Source organism: Sceloporus occidentalis, unplaced genomic scaffold (genome assembly GCF_023333645.1).
Source record: "Sceloporus occidentalis isolate IW3139 unplaced genomic scaffold, rSceOcc1.0.p SCAF_2, whole genome shotgun sequence".
Taxonomy (NCBI): Eukaryota; Metazoa; Chordata; class Lepidosauria; order Squamata; family Phrynosomatidae; genus Sceloporus; species Sceloporus occidentalis.
In genome coordinates this window covers 1301427-1322344 of record NW_028316982.1, presented here as the reverse complement: position 1 = coordinate 1322344, position 20918 = coordinate 1301427, and the positions used below count along the sequence as shown (strand labels likewise).

Below are 20918 nucleotides of genomic sequence, written 5' to 3'. Positions count from 1 at the left end.
ACATATAAGGTATTTCCCTTATGCAGGGGGGGGGTCCGGATAGGGTTGCCATATTCCCTCCCCGCTTGGGCTCTGCCGCCGTCGCGGTGAGGCCGGGGCCCAGGCCAGGAGGGAAAGCCTCCCCTCAGCGAGGCTCCTATTCAAATGTAAGACACAAAAAAAATGTGTCCTACATTTGAAAATTTTGTCCTACATTTGTCCCAGTTTGGAGGTGCTGACGTATGGTAACCCTAGGTCCAGAACAGTTTCCCCACATAAGGGAAAGGTGCACTGTACTAATCTAGCTAACAAATGCAATAACATCCAAACAACAATACCTTTATTGGGCCAAGCAAAATGCACAATTACACACTGCAAGCTTTCAAAGTCACACCGGCTTCTTCGTCAGGCAAACAGGAGAAAGGAATCAAAGGTGTTAGTCCTAGGCCTGCATTTTCTGTTAGCACTCCCTGCCATCTGAACTAAGACCAGAAACAGAAAATGCAGGCCTAGGACCAACATCCTAAATTTCTTTCCCCTGCTTGCCTGATGAAGAAGAAGCCAGTGTGACTTTGAAAGCTTGTAACATGTAACTGTGCATTTTAGTTGGCCCCATAAAGGTATCATTGGCCCGGTACATACCTTCCATGATGTCTGGGCTGACAGCGGCATTTTTCCTCCACAGGGAAGCTGCAGCCGCCAAACCGTGCGGCTTCCCTGTGGAGGAAAAAGAACCCACAAAAAGCACTGGTTACATAAGCACCATGCAGCAACGTGCGGGCGCCACATGGCGGTTACATAACAATGGTGGCGCCCATGTATACAGGGTGTCGCCATTGTTACGGCGCTGCACTGTACTAGGGTTAGGGACCATGTGATTCCTGCGTGGTCCCTTAACCGTAGTATGGTGTCAGCATGACGCATTAGCACCATCTCTACCGTACCATTGTTTGGACGTTACTGGATTTGCTATATGGCCAACATAGCTACCCCAAGATGTTTTTTAGTTAATGAATAGTTCAGGTTCAGGTTAAAAAGAAACCTTTATCTCAGCATCTTTCCAAAGAAAGTCAAGAGGAGAGGAAGATGGAGGAACAGCCTCGACAGACTGGCATCAAAGGCCTGCATTGGGGCAGAGTGGGGCATGGCATCTGCATGACGCACAGCCCGACTCCACCCCCATGTCGGCATGAAGCCACGTGCCCCACCACACAACGGTCAGCGTCACAGCACTCCTTTGGCACTACGTCCACATGATGCAGCGCCAAGAAGCCAAGGTGCCAACAGCAATGGTGCCTTTTCTGCTGCTCAAAAAGGAGTCACTTGTAGTTGCCGCAGCCCCGATCCAGCAAAGACAGAGGCGGCTGCAAGCTACCCCTCAGGGGTGGTCTGTTCAACCCCAAACTCAACAAGGCAATAGAAATGGGGAGTGACTTAAATGAATGAGGGGAGACAGCAGGATTTGCATGCAGGAAATCCCTATCTATCTACGGAAGGGGGAAGAGAATGCAGAAATCTTCCAACTGAGGTGTGCTGTCTGTGCAGAGCTCACAGTGTCAGTGAGGTTGGCAGGGGTTCGTGTTCCCATTGCAGGCCTCTCCTGTCTGCGGCTCTTGGGACGAAGAGATACACAGTCCGTGGTGTGGTTTGCCAGAGCAAACAGAAGCAGCAAGTGGACAATAGGTTGGAGGGGAGCATTCTTGGCTCAAATGGGTCTAGGGGCTGGGTTATGTATGTATACCAAGTCCTGAGACATGAAGAATTCCAGAGGCAGGCTTCTAAGTAGTTTACTGTAAAAAGGGGAATTCAATAGTCATCCAATACATACAACCATGCACACTCACAAGGACTAGGAAATTCAAAGGTGTTACGTTGGAACAGAGAAGGCCAAACTGATGGAAATACTGCACCTGAATTGAATAGTTGCAGATCCAAAGATAAAAGGAACTCACTCGCTCCTGAGACGAATGAAGGTTGGCATGTTAGAGAAAGATTAGCCAAGCAAATTTGCAGCATGGATACTGGAGAAAAGCACCAGAATATATACAGAATTTTAGCCCTGGGGTTAAAAAGCCAAATGTGGGTGCTTCCTTTGAAATGGATTCGAATCACTTTGAAGTCGTTTTTTGGAGCTGGTGGCACTGGGGTGTGAATATGGGTGATTGGGGCGCATTTCTGAAGCAGGATGGATTAACGCACAAAGATGCCATGGCCACTGACCCCTTGCTGTCGCGGCAAGGAAACGCAGAGACGAGAGTGGGGTTCACAAGCCTCTTCACAAGCTTCCCCCGCCAGGTTTTTTGGCTGGGCTTTTTATTGTCATTTTGCTTACATTAGTCCGTTGTTTGCCTTACAATCATTTGCTAGGTTACGTGCCCTTTTTGCAGTGGAAGCAGGATGTGAAGACCGGCTAAGTCAGCATGGACTTATCTATCTAATTATGGATAAAGCATTGTCATCTCAAGAGAGAGTCACCTTTCTGTGGTTTGCCAGCAGAATTGTCACATCTCAATCTTGATGAGCATTGCTATCCTGAGAGAGGGTCGCGACCCCGTGGTTTTGCCAATGGGGTTGCCACACCTTGCCACCATCCCATTGTGTCCGAAAAACAGGGCCAGGTGACTCTATTGCTAGCTTACATGTGACGAAGGAACCCAGTAATGGCGTTCACGGTAGGGCCATAGAAGAGTGAATTAACCTGCATTTCTGATATCAAAAGAAGAGAAGTGGAAGGAAGCTAGCAAGAGCTAGAAAAAAGACTTCTCTTATAAATCCATGATGGTGTTGACATTCAAATTTGTGACATTCCCTGTTGCATCAGTAACAACTTGGAGTTTGGCTACTGCACATTTTTCAGGCCAGCTCTGGAAGCAGCAACAGCCCTGCCATGTCCTAAGCCAGCCGTCTCTTGGTACCACCCTAGAAGTGACACTCTCTGAACAAAGTTATTTACTCTCTTACCTTATTTATTTGTTTACACCCCAGTCACCTCTGGTGGCACCCATTTATCAGGCTGAGAAATGGGTGGCCCTGGGGTAACATTTAAAGCAGATATTGATGCTATGCCCCAGCCTGCAGTTGGCACCCCCTTGTCCTTGAGCAAAGGACAAGGCCTGAGCAAAGGCACTTCCTCTTCCTCCTTTCCTAGTTTTATATTCTCTTCCCTTTATTTGCATTTGGATAAACTCTGCTTTTTGTACCCCAGTAGCTTCCTGTAGCCATAAAGTCTGCTGAGGAAGTGCAAAATTGACTTTATGTATATTTGCATGCCGAAGGGAGGGAAAACAACTACTACTATGCAGATATGCAAGTCAAACGCTGTGTCAAGGTATCCATTGAATTATTATGAAAGGTTACTCCATATTGCATAAAAAGACTCTGTGATCCTTTCCTTTCTCTGGAATGCCCAGAATGTGTTGGCTTCATTTCTAACATCTCATTGGTTTTGTTGAAGCCCGTTCCAATGGCTATGTTTTGCACCTTCCCAGTTTTGAGCGATGGGCAGCTATCACTACATCGCTCAAAGGCAGGGTTGCAGGGCAGCCGGTGCTGACACCTTTGGATTAGCAGAGATGAAACCCACATCTGCCACTCCTTCCATTAGCAGCTGAAAACAGTACTGTTCAGGCAGGCTTTTCATGTCTAGACATGGGCTGGTTTTATTGGGGTTTTAATGTTTGTAATTTTATACTGTTTTTAGATGATGTTTTAATTGTTTTATGACACTATATTTTTAGAATTTTTATTGTTATTGTGAGCCGCCTTGGGCCTCTTTGGGGAGAAAGGCGGGATAGAAAATAAATGAACAAATAAATTGTCACCTGTCCTTAACCTTCTTGGTCCCAGGTGAAACCAACCCAGCTCCCTAAGCCACTCTTCATACCTTTCCAGCGGCCGGAGAGTAAGAACTGTTTTGTTGACCAAAATTATGAAAGGTCAAATTAATAAAAATATTGTGCATAAGTTATCTTCTATGTGTACTAGGCATATAGGAAATATAAAAGGATTTTTTGTTTAGAATTAGGTCCCATCTAGAAGATATTTCATTATGTATTTGCAAATATTCAAAAAAAAAAAAAATAGCCCCAAACAATCCAACATGCAAAGTGCTTCTGGTCCAAAGCATTTTGAATAAGGGGGACTCAGCCCATACAGAACCATATCCCTAATACTGAGATAGTTGCTTCTTGACCCCTTCCGACATTAATGCTAGTACTTACATGGGGTTGGAGGAATAAAACCCACAAATCTTTCAAAACAAATTATATATATATATAGTATATAATTTTTTTGTGGGTTTTTGGGGCTATGTGACCGTGTTCTAGAAGAGTTTCTTCCTGACGTTTCACCAGCATCTGTGGCTGGCAACTTCATGGCATACCTCCAGTCCATCTGCCTTGGTCCAGGCCTCGGAGGTAGAGAGGAACTGCTGGACCTCATCCCCTTCCCCTCCACCACTCCCTTCTCCTTCTGTGTCATGTCTTTTTAGATTGTAAGCCCGAGGGCAGGGAACTGTCTAATTAAAAAGATTGTATGTACAGCACTGTGTAAATTTACAGCGCTTCATAAATAAAAGTTAATAATAATAATAATAATAATAATAATAATAATAATAACACATAGCCCAAAAATCCCACAAAAAACTATGGATGCTCCACATTGTATAATATTCATTTCCTGGCTGCAGGTATTGTTAATGTCTTAAATTGCTTAATTTCTTGGCTTTCCGGGGTGTGCCAAACCTTTAGAAGCCAGCCGCATCTCCAACGATTCCCAAACTCTGGCTTTTCAGCATTTTTGACTTCAGCTCCCAGAATTCCAGACCATTGCCCAAGACAGCTGAGGTTTCTGGGAGCTGAAGTCCAAAACACCTGTAGGACCAGAGTTTGGGAATCCCTGCCTTATATGATCACAAATGTCCTTATAATCTCTGCAGCCTGGAGCTCATGAGTCTTAGTCCAGTGGTCAAGCCCCACACTTGCTCTCCAGCAGCATGAAGGAGAGTCCCACTGGGTGTCCTTGGCTAAGTCACACTCTCTCAGCCTCAGTGCAAGGCAAAGGCAAACACCCTCCGAACAAACCTGGCCAGGGAAACTCTGGGATAGGCTTGCAGCAACCGCAAAGGAGAGAGTGTGAATCGCTGCTTAAGTGTTGCAGACTAATTTAAAACCAGAATCAGCAGGGAAAGGAAAACATAGCTTATTTTTGCTGCAGCATCCTCAGAGGAAAACGTCCAAATGTGTTGCATCATTGGCTGCATGACACTTTTGACTCACGCTCAACTTAAGGTCTGTGAAGACTCCAGATATACCCCAAAGACACTGATATAGGCACAATATATGTGGAGGTTTTCTTTAAAACCCCAGGCAAAAAACAAACATACAAAAACCCTGGGGAAAACTCTTTGGAATATTATTATTATTAACCTTTATTTATTAAGCGCTTCAAGACGAAAAACTGCCTCCTAAGAAATATAGAACGAAAATGAATAGAATTGTTTTCTGGGGGAGAGCAAATACAAAAGAACATTATGTGCAAAAGTGACTTGTAAAACTGGCAATAATTACAGTGGGGAAATGCAACAGTAATAAATGCAGGACTGTTACTACAGACAAGGATTAGTGTGTAGTCCCGCACACTAAGGTCCTCTGGAAGAAATCTACTACAGCCAAAAAGATCTAGGCTAACATCTGTCTCCCAGAGGGCCTTCTCTACTACTGCTCCTAAACTATGGAATGACCTTCTGGAGGAGATGCGTCACATTTCCACTCTGGCAGCTTTTAAGAAAGCACTCAAGACGGATCTCTTCTGGCAGCCTTTCCAACTTAGTTACCCTCCCCAGATACAGAGATATTGTCCCCTCATTTGTCTATTCTTCCCTGCCTATCTTTCTGCCTTTTTTAAAAATGCTTTTAATGTTTTTTATACTATTACTGTTTAATTCTGTTTTAGTACTGGGTATGGAGGGGGGGGCGGTAGGTCTAGGGTTTGATTTTTTACTCTATTGTAATTGATGTATTTTACTGTTGTAATCCGCCCAGATTCTTTGTGATTGGGCAGGCTAGAAATAAATCATCATCATCATTATTATTATTATTATTATTATTATTATTATTATTATATTATAAATGCCAATTTGGCTCCAGTTTAATCCATTCTGACTCTCCCTAAGTGAAGAGACTATTAAAAGACTCTCTCGGAGCATCAAATGAAACAGGTCTGGCATAAAAGACTATGGCAAAGAAAACTGGCAGCGCTTTCAATGGTCTCAGAACCTGGCCCCACCAAAGCTCCATCAAAAGTCCAGCGGTAGAACAACGTCCAAACTAGAAACTGTATTGGAATAAAAGCATTGATAGATTTGCGCAGTACAAGACGTTTTAGTTAGATCTAACTTACAATAACAATTTGCCATTTTTAGACCCCTCACAGGAACCCTCCCCACAACAAAACCCATTGGCTGACCTGTTCCCTCCAAACCCACCATGGACACCTTAATTATCCCCAAACCCAACCTCCCTCCAACAGACTATGTTTTGAGAACTACTGCAAGAACAACAAGGTTCTCACCAACCTCTTCACAACAACAAGATAACAGTTCATGTTCCCAACCAGTATACAGCCTTGAATGGAACCACCCGCAACATATATTCTCAGAACCATCTGTTGATGGTTCCCCTATAACTATCCCACCAAGAGTCAGGCCCAGCTCTTCGGAGGATGAGAGCTGTAAACTGTAAAAGCTATCCTTTATCATGGTTACCATTCCTCTCCGCAGCATCCTTTCCCCCTCCTTATCTTTCCTTGGAAGGTTAACCCTTTCACCAGTTCCCTATCTGTTTCAACTGGCCCTTCATTAGGCCTTCCTTCTGTTACTATCTTTTTACACCAAGTTAACCTTCCAGATTCTTCCATTTTTCTGAATCACAAATATGGAAGAATGCAATTACCCAACCACAAACTATGGAAGGATCCTAGTTCTAAATTAGGGTTACTTAGCTCCTGCCAAACCTTTACCAGTTCAAACATGTTACATGACGCTCCCCAAATTCCCAGCTACATAGCAAGGTCCCCTGGAAAATTAAAAATAGAACAATACTCTTATATATAGACTAAATTCACAGCAAAGTTATGAAAGGAAGGCATTGTAAACCCAACGGAAATCAGAAGGGTTGCTCCCTCCTCAATTTGACATCCCTTCAAGTGTAGTGTAGTCGAGTCTCCTTCTTTGGAGGTCTTTAAGCAGAGGCTGGATGGCCATCTGTCAATGGGGATGCTTTGATTGAGAGTTCCTGCATGGCAGAATGGGGTTGGGCTGGATCAGGGCCCTTCTGGTCTCTTCCAACTCTAGGATTCTATGATTTTATGATTCTAAGTATTTAAACAGGGCTATCATATCACCTCTTAACCTTCTCTTCTCCAGGCTAAACATCCCCAGCTCCCTAAGTCTCTCCTCATAGGGTTTCATGGTTTCCAGACCTTTCACCATTTTAGTCGCCCTCCTTTGGACACATGGCTCCACTTTCTCAACATCCTTTTTGAATTGTGGCGCCCAGAACTGGACACAATATTCTAGGTGGGGCCTGACCAGAGCAGAATAGAGGGGCACTATTACTTCTCTTGATCTAGACACTATACTGCTATTGATGCAGCCTAGAATCGCATTGGCCTTTTTAGCTGCCGCATCACACTGTTCACTCATGTTCAACTTGTGGTCTACTTGGACTCCTATATCCCTTTCACACGTAGAAGTCTCCTTATGTCAGGTGTCCCCCATAATCCTATATCTGTGCATTTCATTTTTTTGCCCTAAGTGCAGTACCTTACATTTCTCCGTGTTGAATTTCATTTTGATTAGCGTTGGCCCAGCTTTCTAGTCTATTCAGGTCAGTTTGAGTTTTGATCCTGTCCTCTGGAGTATTAGCTATTCCTCCTAATTTGGTGTCATCTGCAAATTTATAAGTATGCTCCCAATTCTGTCATCCAGGTCATTGATAAAGATGTTGAATAGCACTGGACAGAGCCTCACTGGACACCCCACTGGTCACTTCTCTCCAGGATGAAGAAGAGGAGCCATTGTTGAGCACCCTTTGGGTTCGGCCGGTCAACCAATTACAGATCCATTTAACAGTTACCTTGTCTAGTCCACATTTTACAAGCTTGTTTGCAAGAATGTCATGGGAAACCTTGTCAAAGGCCTTACTGAAATCAAGATATACTATATCCACAGCATTCCCTTCATCTACCAAGATGGTCATTTTATCAAAGAAAGAGATTAGTTTTGTCTGGCATGACTTGTTTCTCTGAAACCCATGTTGACTCTTTGTGATTATGGCATTGCCTTCTAGATTTTCACAGACTCTCTGTTTAATGATCTGCTCCAGAATCTTTCCTGGGATTGATGTCAGACTAACTGGAAGATCATTGTTGGGATCCCCCTTTTCCCCTTTTTGAAGACGGGGACAACTTCAGTTAAGGACAACAATTATAAAAACTTGGGTTGGTTTGGGTCGGAGAACTCCAACAATGAAATAATGAAAACAACGAAGTGTTGGCCTAAACCAAAAGCAAAACAATATGACAAACAGAAAGGTCTAGGAAAAAGGGCTCACCGAGTAACACATAAGTTTTAATATCTAAAATGTTGAAATGATGCAAAACAGCAAATTTCCTTGCATCCAAATAAGCAGTGTGTAAACAGAGCAATACACTATGCCAGAATGCACTTCCACAATACATACAAAGGCAAAAGTATAGGCACATCCAAAGTACATGGGAAATAAGAAGTATATGAACTTCCAAAGAGCATACAAAGTCAAAAGTATAAAAACATCCAAACACGTTTTCAGTGGAATACAAGGCTAAAAAATGGGAATGTAGTATAGTTAGTATATTGTTCACATATGGACACTGTGTTATAAAATAATAACCTGACAGATGCACTTGGAATCACAGCAAAACAATTATCCTCTTTCCAGAGAGTCATCCAGTATAAGTAAGTAAAATAAATGAGGCTTGTAATTCCTATCGAAAATATACAGTAACGTATCAACAAGTAACTCTAAAAGAGCCAGTGAAAAGACCCAGGACAGTGAGCATACTTCAACCAACGGAGCCATATTCGATAACAATTGGAGATATCTGAACCAGTTGCAAAGTACTGTCTGACTAAATGATCACCTGGGCATAGCACTTAAAACTGCACAGTCTCTTAGCTTTGAGCCTGTTGCCCTAGCCTCTAATAGGATGAAATCACTTCCATCTACTAATTCTCTATTCAAGTGCATATCTTGGAACATAGCTAGGTGGAAAGCTAAGATCAATGACTTTGATGTGATAGATTTCATCAATGAGTTCGACGTGATCTTTCTTCGAGAGATATGTTGTACATCTGGACTGGATTGTAATGGATATGCTTTATTTGATCTAAAAGCTATTCCTCCCACTGGTAAAAGAAGACCGAGTGCAATCCTGCTATCCTGATTTCATAGAATCATAGAGCAGGAAGATACCAGAAGGGCCCTGATCCAGTCCACCTCCCTCTGGCCACCTATGGCCCCGTCATCTCCGCTGAGAAAGCTTAGCATGAGATCGCCAATGCTTGCTTTGAGCCAGCCAGCCAGATGGTGAAATTACTTCAAGGGAAGTCATAGTGCCACTCTGTTCTGCTTTGGTCAGGCCTCACCTGGAATAATGCTGGTTCCAGTTCTGGGCTCACAATTCAAAAAGGATGTTGAGAAGCTGGAGGGTGTCCAAAGGAGAGTGACCAAAATGGTGAAAGATCTGGAAACCATAAAGCCCTGTGAGGTGAGGAGAGCTTTGGGGAGCTGGGGATGTTTAGCCTGGAGAAGAGAAGGTTAAGGGGTGATATGATAGAGCCCTGTTTGAATATTTGAAGGGATGTCACATTGAGGAGGGAGGAAGCTTGTTTTCTGCTGCTCCAGAGAATAGGACCTAATGGAGCAATGGATGCAAGCTCCAGGAAAAGAGATTCCAGCTCAACATTAGTAAAAACTTCCTGACAGTAAGGGCTGTTTAGTAGTGAAAGATGCTTCTGCCTCAAAGTGTAGTGGAGTCTCCTTCTCTGGAGGTCTTTAAACAGAGGCTGGATGGCCATCAGTTCGGGATGCTTTGATTGAGCGTTCCTGCATGGCAGAAGCGGGTTGGACTGGATGGCTCTTTTTGGGGTCTCTTCCAACGCTATGATTCTATAATTCTATGAGATCATTGCTACTCAAAGTAGTGGGCTATGGACTAGTTCTGGTCTGCAGCATGTTTCCAGCAAAGAAACAGCTGAGCCAATAAGGACAAATGAGAGAGTGGTCTCAGGCACAATGCAACCTGCCAGTTCCCCACCTGGGCTCACTTGAAAAGCACAGTGTGCCCATGCCAGGTGCCTACAGGTACCATTACATTATCTAGATAACCTTTCAAGGTGGGAAGGAGTGAATGCTCAGAGCTTCAGAGAAGGGCAAGGATGACGATCCACTTTGTAAGCTACTGAAGCAGAACTGAGGCTACTTTACCAGCCAAGTGTGCCTTTGTGTTGCAAGTAGGATGGAGGGCAGAGTGCAGAGGCCCAGATCCCATCAGGGACACTCCTGGGTGAGTCGGTCTTGCTGGGGAATAGTTTTGACAGGGGGGCACTAGCTACAGAAACAAGGGGCAACTCAATCTTCCCTCAGAGAAGATGCCATCTTCCTCCAAAAGTGTGAAAATTGGAATGGGGTCTTTCCTTCTACATCCCCCTTCTTTGGTCTGGCATTTTACTTCTCACTCTTAGCACAGTCCCTGCCCTCCGAGGACCCACCTCTCGCACAGGGCCATCATCCGTCGCACGGGGCATTTTACTTGCATGTTGCAAAGTTTACGTGATTGTTTCGTTTCATTTCATTTCATGCCTCTGTCTTGGTCTAGGGACTCAAAGCAGCTCATAGATTTGAAAAAGCCTGACGGCACAAAAATGTTTTCATTTGCCACCGAAAGGAGATCAGGGATGGTGCCATCCTGGCCTCTCTAGGGAAGGAGTTCCAAAATCTGGGAGCAGCCACTGAGAAGGGCCTCTCCTGAGGATATACGGTTGTGAGTTCAATGCCAGCGAAAGGGCTGAAGCTCGACTCAGGCTTGCGTCCTTCCTCCGTCGGTGGCTAAAATGAGGACCCAGATTGTTGGGGGCAAGTAGCGTGCAGTTGTAAACCGCTTAGAAACTATTAGCTCAGTATGAAGCGGTATAGAAATGAAGCTGTTTGATATTGGAAATGGGCTCATAAGGGGAGATGCAGTCCTTCAGATAACCTGGACCCAATGCTTAAAGGGTTGGTTCTGGTGCATATGTATATAGCTGCTGCAATGGCCACTGTCCATGCCGATTTCGGAATTGTAGGGATTGAAGTCCAAAGAAGAGCAGCATTTCCATGTTCCGCTTATCCCTGTACATGTGACGAGACAGACTCCGTTCTCATCTTTATATGACACAAAGTTCATGCCCTTTCCAAGACCGAAGGGATTCCCATGAGGGGAAGGTATGCGGACTGGCCCTGACACGTTTGCGTTTTTGCATCATGACTTTGCTCCCATTTCTTTCTAGAAGGGCCTTCTAACTGTCTCTGTGTCTCACTGTTTTGAGCATATTTACTACAACCTGCTGTTTTCTTTTCCTAGGGGTCGGGGTTGTGGGGTACACTCACTCTGTTGTCACTCTTTGCTGGGACAGTCATGGCAACCCACCAGACTCAGCATCGTAACCAGAAATTGGGAGCAACCGCTGGAAGCGTGGGCACTGCCAGCCATGACAGTAAGAGTTCTTTGACAGTTCTTTGAAACCTGAGACACTTCTCTAATGTACTCACTTGCTCACGCAAGTCAGGCAGCGATTAATTTGAGGGGGGCAATGAAAATGGTCTTTTGGGGCAGTTAACCTGGACTCAGGGAACAGATATATACGGAATTCATGCATCATCCCCTTTCCCTGTGCTTTCTTTTTTCTTCTGGCTCCCCTTTTTCTATCTCTTTAAGGGAAAATATGACCATACAAGGGTCCAGTGCCTCAGATCTGCTGTGGCTGAACATTATTTTTAGCCTGGAGAAGAGAAGGTTAAGAGGTGATATGAGAGCCCTCTTTAAGTATTTGAAGGGATGCCATATTGACGAGGGAGCAAGCTTCTTTTCTGCTGCTCCAGAGAATAAGACCCAGAATAATGGATGCAAGCTTCAGGAAAAGGAATTTTAGCTCAACATTAGGAGGAACCTCCTGACAATAAGGGCTGTTTGACAGTGGAACACACTCCTTCCTTCGAGATTTTGGTGGAGTCTCCTTTGGAGATTTTGAAGCGGAGGCTGGAGGGCCATCTGTCAATGGGAATGCTTTGATTGTGAGTTCCTGCATGGCAAAATGGGGTTGGACTGGATGGCTCTTGTGGTATCTTCCAATTCTATGGTTCTAGGATTCTACCCAGAAAGTGTCGCCAAAGTCCGAAGCGCATCCAGGAAAGCTGGTCGTGAGAAGCGTGGCAGCCAGTGCCGCCTCCGCAACCAGTTGGTGAAGGTAGAGAATCTGGGACTCGGCTATGATTCAGATGAGATTATGCAGTTCAAGTACTGCATTGGGTCATGCCAGGAAAGGTCCTGCCAGAATGACCGCATCAACTACGACCTCGCCTTGGGTTACCTGCTGAAGCAAGACGTACTAGTGCCTTACAATCCCTCCTCCCAGCCATGCTGCCGGCCCACACGCTTCGAGGACATCAGCTTCATGGATGTGCGCAATAACTGGCATACAGTGCACCAAATCACGGCATCAAAGTGTGGCTGTGTGGGCTAGTACGGCAAATCCAAGTTTCATAGGGCTTCAGCCTTTGTTAAGGAAAAACAAATGTTGAAATATCAAAATATCAGGATCTAGCATTAAATCAGCAGAGTAGCAGAAACTAACGTGTCCTTGTCTAACTGCTTCCACTCCACTAAATGCATCTGAAGAAGCAGACTGAAGTCTAGCAAAGGTCATGCTGCCAATTTCTTTCTTTCAGTGAGTCTCAAAGGTGCCACAAGATCTATGTATATGCATCCATTATTTGTTTGTTTGTTTGTTTCCATGTTTTATACCCCACGTTGCTCCAGGATTTATATCCTGCCTCTCTTCCACAGTGGGATTCAAGGCAGATTACAGTATTTTCAACAACAACAAAAAATAGAGCTAAAACATTGAATTGCAAAAGTTAAAAAAGAATTAAATGCTACTACCAACATTAAAACACAGGTTAGAAACAGCATAGTTAAAAACCCATTAAAACTGCACAGCACATTACTCAAAGAAAGTTCACCCACCGAATGCCTGCCTAACTAAAGATGCCGGCAGAAAGAGAGCAGGAGGGGAATGGCCTGAGCTCCAGCGGCAGGGAGTCCCACCGACTGGAAATAGCCCCAGAGAAGAAGAAGGCTGAGTCCTCACCAGCCGCACCTGAGGAAGCGGTGGCACTGAGAGAAAGCCCTCTCCTGACCCTCTCAGCGCTTGGGCTGGCTTACGTATGGGGAGATACTGTCCTTCAGACAGTCTGGACCCAAGCCGTTTAGGGCTTCAGAGGTCAAAAGCTAAGGACTGAGACTGACTCAGGACATGATCAGACAAGGGAAATTGGAAGTATAATCTAATGGCAATCCGAACGCAATCATGGGGTTTAACGTTATTGCGTGATAGACTACCACACACAAATTCGGGCAATGGGAAGTGAGGCTGAGTGCAATCATGGGGTTTCATGTTATTGCATGATAGATGCAATTTCGGGCAATGGCATGCTATTTTCGGGCATTGGGAAGCCAGTTCAAAAGCAATTTGCATTCACGTAAATTCACTGAACTAGCGAATTCACGTAAATGCATTCTGGCCCCACTTTCTTTTCATTCAAAATTAAGAGAAATTCCTCATCTGTGATAAAGTCCTCAGAAACAACACAAGTAGCTTGCAGTTCAAACAAAAGTTTACCCATGGTTTTATATACATACAGTGCGCCCATGTCATATGCTGAAAGCCACATGGGGCTTGAGCATGCGCAGTATTTCCCTTACATGAGGGAGGTCTGGAACGGATCCCCCGCGTACAGGAAGGGCGCACTGTACTAATCTAGCTAATGAATCCAATAACATCCAAGCAACAATACCTTTATGGGGCCAACCAAAATGTACAATTACATGTTGCGAGCTTACAAAGTCCCACTGGCTTCTTTGTCAGGCAAACGGGAGAAAGAAATCAGAAGGCGTTAGTCATAGGCCTGCATTTTCTGCATTTTCTACCATCTGAACTAAGACCAGAAATAGAAAATTCAAGCCTATAACTAACATCTTCAATTTCTTTCTCCTGTTTGCCTGATGAAGAAGCCAGTTGTGACTTGAAACGTGTAATTGTGCATTTTGGCTGGCCCAATAAAGATATCATTGTTTGGATATTATTGGATTTGCTATATGGCCAACAAGGCTTCCCTGAGATGTTTTTTAGCTAATGAATAGTTCAGGTTCAGGTTAAAAAGAAATCTCAGCATCTTTCCAAAGAAAGTTGATGGGAGATATAGATGGGGGAACAGCCTCGACAGACTGGCATCAAAGACCAGCATTGGAGCAGAATGAGGGCGTGGCATCTGCACGACACATGGCCTGGCTCCACTCCCATGTCGGCATGAAGCCGCATGCCCCACCACACGGCAGTCAGCGTCATGGCACTCCTTTGGCGCTGTGTCCCAATGATGCAGTGCCAAAGGAGGGCCAAAAAACCAAGGTGCCGTCTGCAAGGGTGTTTTTTCTGCTGCACAAAAAGGAGTCACTTGTAGTTGCCACAGCCCTGACCCAACAAAGATGAGGGGCGGCCTGTTCGACCCCAAACTGAACAAGGCAATAGAAAAGGGGAGTGACCTAATTCACATGGTTAGTTTGAATGAGAGGAGACAGCAGGATTTGCATGCAGGAAATCCCTATCTATCTACAGAAGGGGGAAGAGAATGCAAAAATCATTCAACTGAGGTGTGCTGTCTGCCCAGAGCTCACCATGTCACCAGGGTTGGCAGGGGTTCGTGTTCCCATGCAGGCCTCCCTGTCTGCGGCTCTTGGGACAAGGAGATACAAAGTCCGTGGTGCGGTTTGCCAGAGCAGACAGAAGCAGCAAGTGGACAATAGGTTGGAGGGGAGCATTCTTGGCTCAAATGGGTCTAGGGGTCTTACAGACATTGATACTGGACATCTTTACAGCGTCTGTGGAAGCTTGCAACAGGACGGTGGGACTAAGCTCAGCCAAGCCACTGAAGTCAGCAACAAACCTCACTCTGGGAGGATCTTTCAATAGTGTTGTGACTTTACTCGCACATTGAGTCTCCTCCTCCAGCAGAGACACATGGCTGGAATTGCCCAAACCTTATTCAAAGGACGAGTGGCAGAACTGTGGTGCTAACGGATAGCTCCTGAAGTGCCCCTCCTTAGCACTAGTCCTTCTTTAGCCGGTTTAAGGAAATAGGCTGCTTACTAGGGTCACTCAGATGCATCTGCTGCAACACTCATGTCCTCTCCCCGCTTCTTCTTCACACCAGCAGCCTCCATTTCCCCAAGCAGCTTGGTCTATCTCGGTGAAGGAGAAGGTGTAGTTGAGCGTGAAGGCCAGCTTAACAACCCTTAGTAGAAGGTCCAGGGTCAGCCTACAGTTGTTTTTCTGCGCCTGGCTCCTCTTATGTTCTGGAGACTCAGTGATTGGTACTGCCATTAGGCCTGTACTAGAATAGCCAGCATACGAATTGAGAACCAAATGGCTCACATACAGGCTGTGCCTCCAGCACGCTGCGGGCCCGATCCAGCCTTTCCAGGGGACAAAAAGAAGCCGCAAAAAGCAGCTACTTTTTGCCCCCTGGAAAGAGCACGATAGCCGCAGCAGCTTGGCTTTATGGTGCTCCTTCAGCACTGCATCGTGCAGATGCAGCACCAGAGGAGCACCGAGATGCCATGCATCATGTGGTGCGGTGCGCACTTTCAGGCAAAACTGGAGGTGGAGCCAGGGCATGCATGATATGGACGCTATGCTCTGGCTCCATTCCCAACCCAGCCTTTCCCACCAGTATGCACAGCAAATCTTTTGATTTTGTTCTGGGCCTTTCTTCCTACATGGCTTGGGCCCGAGTTACTTACGGGACTGCATCTCCCTACATAATCCGCCCTGCACTCTTAGAACATCAGGTAAGAACCTATTGGAGATAGCAACCTCTAAGTATGTTGCTACTTCGCAAAGAGCATTTTCAACAACGGCTCCAAGACTCTAGAACAGTCTTCCTGAGGAGATCCATTCGGAGACCTTGCTAGAGACATTTAGAAAAGTGGGTAAACCTGAGCTTTTTAGCCGAGCATCCCCCACCTGATATGAGTACCCCCCTGATATGAATGGCATGCCCTGTCTGTGTATGATCCCTGCCTTGTTACTGTATGATGTTGTATATTTTATTGTTTTTAGCTGCTGTTCATTGAATTTTTATGCAAACACTGTGTTTTTATTTAGTCTGTAACGCCACTTCGATCCGCCAGGAGAGGTGGGGAAACATAAATACATTTTATTATTATTATTATTATTATTATTATTATTATTAATTCCTGCTTAGAGTCTTTCATCCTGGAGAGAACAAGCCTGCAGCAGGTGGAATATAGTCTGGGCAATGTGTAAGAGCTAATAGTCTGGGCTTCTACTGCAAAGTCAAATCATCGACAGTGTAACCCTGGGTATATATACCTGTCCCAAAAAGGAACACTCAAGAGTCAATGTATGTTTGGGAATTATGAATCAGCTCAATGGTAGTGGCTGGGTTATGTAGCCTTGGGATCCAGTCCCTACGTATACCAGTGACAACATTAACACGAGTCAACAGTGTGATGTGGCACCTAAAAAGGCCAACGATTCTAAACTGCATCAGCAAAATGTTGTCAGAATTCACATCTGACTGATGCTTTTCTGCCATAAATTTGACTGAAGTTGGAGATGGGATTTATATATATAAGATATATGACAAAAGATTATAGGCACTGGTTTTAACCCAAGACATAATGTCGATGATTTGACTTTGCAATAGAAGCCCAGACTTCAACAGCTGTGCTTATTAGCTCCTACACACTGGACCCCATGGCTAAGTAACCCAGCCACTACCATTGAGCTGATTCATAATTCCCAAACATACACTGGCTCTGGCTGTTTCCTGGAAGTCAGAATGGAAGCCCTGCCATGCGTGGGATGTTCCAGTTCTGACTGCGGCCAGAGGCTTGGATAAGAGGAGGGAGTTTAGAGTATAATATTGTTTAAGATTGTGCTGGCGTATAAATATATAAGGTTTAGATGTGATTATACAGATAGCTCAATTTATTATAGGTGTTGATGATTATAAATATGTAATGTCACGGTGACTTGTGTTTAGGAAAAGGCTGCCTCCTGTTGCATTCTGGGATTTGCAGTTTACAGAGGGGCATTTCGAATATTCAGCCAGTAATCTCTTAGGCCTCACCGAACTACAAACCCCAAAATGCAATAAGAGGCAGTCAGAAAGATTAAAGTGCAATAGCAACGCTTAAGGAATGTAGTGCGATAATCTCCTAAAACAGGTGTCTGCCATCCTATATCTATGCATTTCAATTTTTCTGCCTGTCAAAGGCATATCATCCCAAATCTCTTGAAGCCATATCAACCTGTATCCATCCCATCTGGGCTCTCCCTTGCCTGTCATGTAGACATGTGTGACAGCCATAATCTGGATGTATGAACCAGAATTCAGATGCTGATTGGTTTTGCCTTTCACTGATTATTCAGTTTGTATTTCCATTTGCCATTAAGCTGCACAACTTTGCCATTCAATATTAAGGGTCGCATAATACAATCGAGGAGGGATGCCATGTGTGGATATATCTACATTTCACAACTTTGATGCAGGGCCTTGGCTGTGGAACCCAGATCAGGTGAGAAGCACAAAAGGTGTGTCTGCCTCCTTTTAATCTTTTGATAGTTGCATTTAGGCAGAACGGCCAGTTGTGAAGTGAGAGCATTCAGCTTAATGTTTTGTTTTGTTTTCCAGTTAACTCGGTGTTTCTAGTTCCAGGTATTTATTATACGGTTGAAGGCAGAGGAATCAGGGATGGCAAATGACACAAGCAGAACATAAGCAGCGATTTTTTAAATGTGAACATTCAGAAACTTGGAAACGGAGAGCATCCTTCAGCTGCAGGATTGCGCAGGACCCTCCTGGATGCCAAAGTCACCAGGCAACATTCTGCGGGACAAGCAGAGGCAAAAGCACCTGCAAAACTTGCCCCGCATGACGGTGGATTTCCCCCAAAAAAAGGCTGTGATGGACAGCGGGGAGAGAGGTGGGGAAGGACATCCCATCAAACGAGATGCTGGCTATTGCAGATCTGGCTTGCAGCAAGATGGCATTCTTAGCACCTGGTGGCCCAGGAAAAGAGCTCCTGGGAAGGTGTAGCCCTGAGAAGATACCACTTTCTCCCTCCTGCCACACTCCGTTCTCACAAGTGAGCCAACTTCCAGCACTGGGCTTGGGTAGCATAAATCTACACCAGTTTTGTTAAGTAAGGATTAGGCCACACCACCCTTCTGCTGAAGACACCTATTATAAAACCTACTGCAGATCAGCACACACAATTGCGGTTTCTGCAACCCCAGTGAATAAAATGGTACACTGGCGCACAGGAGCCAACAGTAGGATTGCTGTTGTCTCTTCCAACTCTATGATTCTATGATTCTAAGGTCATTTCCAATTTATGGTGACCATAAAGTGAACTTATCATGGGGTTTTCTTGGCAAGATTTGTTCAGTGCCTTCCTCTGAGATTGAGAGAGTGTGACTTTTCCAAAGTCACCCAGTGGGTTTCCATGGCATCCAAACCCTGGTCTCCAGAGTCATAGTCCAATGTTCAAAACACAACATAGGTTCTTCAACAGTGTGTTGCAATGGCCAAAAAAGCCAATGTAATTCTAGACTGCATCTACAAGAGTATACTGTCCAGACTGAGAGAAGAAATAGTGCTGTTCTATTCTGCTTGAATGAGATGGTCTATGAGTGAGTTTACACTACAATGTAATTTACAATGTTAGACTACATTAACTGCCACGGCTCAATCCTACAGAATCCTGGGACTTGTAGTTTGATGAATGAGTTAAAATTCTTTAGTTGAGTGCTGCCATTTAGAGGGCACCAATGGAACTCCGTGAGGGTGCTCCCATTGGCTTATATTCCGTGTTACAAATCGAATCCAAGGTACATCGTTCCTATTAGAAACCGAATTAACTCTAGAACAGTTCTAGAGCAACCCGCAATCGTTCCCACTAAAATGCAAATCGTCAATCGGATTTTAATTTGATCCGTGTTAAAAGCGTATAACCCGTGTTAAAAAAATAGAAGGGTTGAACCAACATTTTTTCCTTGATTCGAGACAGGAATTGGGTTATTTAAATAGGAACGATCAGCCTCAGAAATCGGGCTAGCTGGATGGGAGGAGCGGAGCGCGATGGGCTGGCTTGGGGGAGTCACCCTTTCTGTCCCCATCCGTCGTGGCTGTCGCCATCTTTGCTTCCCTCACCACTTTGCCCGCTGATAAGGATTTTTTGTTATTTTTTATTTTAATGGTTTACAGGCGCTTAATCTCTTCAGCGCTTTAAGCGCCTGAAGTCCCGGCCACTCAAGCGCCTGCATCAGCCAAAGGACTCTTAAATAGGGTTGCCATAAGTCAGGACCTCCAAACCGGGACAAATGTAGGGCAACATTTTCAAATGTAGGACACATTTTTTTATAAAAATGGAGGACGCGCAAAAATTGAGGTTTTTTTTAAAAAAATGTTAATATAAATGCATGTTTTTAGGCATGATCAAAATGGAGGACATTTTGGCATTATTCCTAGACAGATAGCAGAAATGGACTTGCCCTCGGGTTCAACTGTACTTCTCAGAAATGTGTACTTGGGCAAGGGACTGTGGTTTTTCGTCACTGCGCATGAGTTTGTAAAAATCACACCAAGTTACATTGGCCGTGCCTTAGAGGCTTGTTGATATCAATATCACCATCATCATCATCATCATCATCATCATCATCATCACCACCACCACCACCACCACCACTATAATTGGCCAAGAAAGGCAGACTTGTTAGCATTCAAAGCACCATAAATACACAGAAAATGCACTTGCATATATTTAATAATAAAAAATAATGGAAAAAAAATAAAAAACAAGGCAGGGGTGTATATATTTAATAATAAAAATTAATGTAATAAAATAAAAAACAAGCAATAATAAAAATTAATGAAATAAAATAAAACAAGCAATAATAAAAATTAATAAAATAAAATAAAACAAGCAATAATAAAAATTAATGAAATAAAATAAAACAAGCAATAATAAAAATTAATAAAATAAAATAAAACAAGCAATAATAAAAATTAATGAAATAAAATAAAACAAGCAATAATAAAAATTAATAAAATAAAATAAAACAAGCAATAATAAAAAATAATGAAATAAAATAAAACAAGTATTTTATATTTTTAAAAATAATTAAAAAACCCCAAAAAACCAAGGCAGACCTAATGGCCACTGACTCAGCTTTCCTCCAACTCCTCCTCCTCCTCCTCTGCCCCAATTCTGCCCTTCAAGGCACCCTTCCTCCTCCTCCTCCTTCTCCTCCTCCTCAAGGCTATGGAATCCTGGGAACTGTAGCTCTGTGGACCATTCGGCCTCCTTTTGTCAAGAGAGCTCTGGTGCCACAAGAAACTACAATTCCCAGAATCCTATAGCACTGAGCCATGGATGTTTAAGGGGGGGTCAAACTATTTCTGCAGCCTTTTGCTACCCCAAAGCCCTTCCTATTTACAAGCAAGGCAAAATCTCTTCCTTCCAAGCCATTGAAAACCAACCCAAGGGGAGGGCTG

The 20918-nt window shown here is 44.2% G+C and overlaps 1 pseudogene; it reads left to right on the top strand.

Moving 5' to 3' along the window:
* The first annotated feature begins 11694 nt into the window (after window positions 1-11694).
* LOC149317843 (artemin pseudogene) lies at window positions 11695-12799 on the top strand (annotated as a pseudogene).
* The last annotated feature ends 8119 nt before the right edge of the window (window positions 12800-20918 follow it).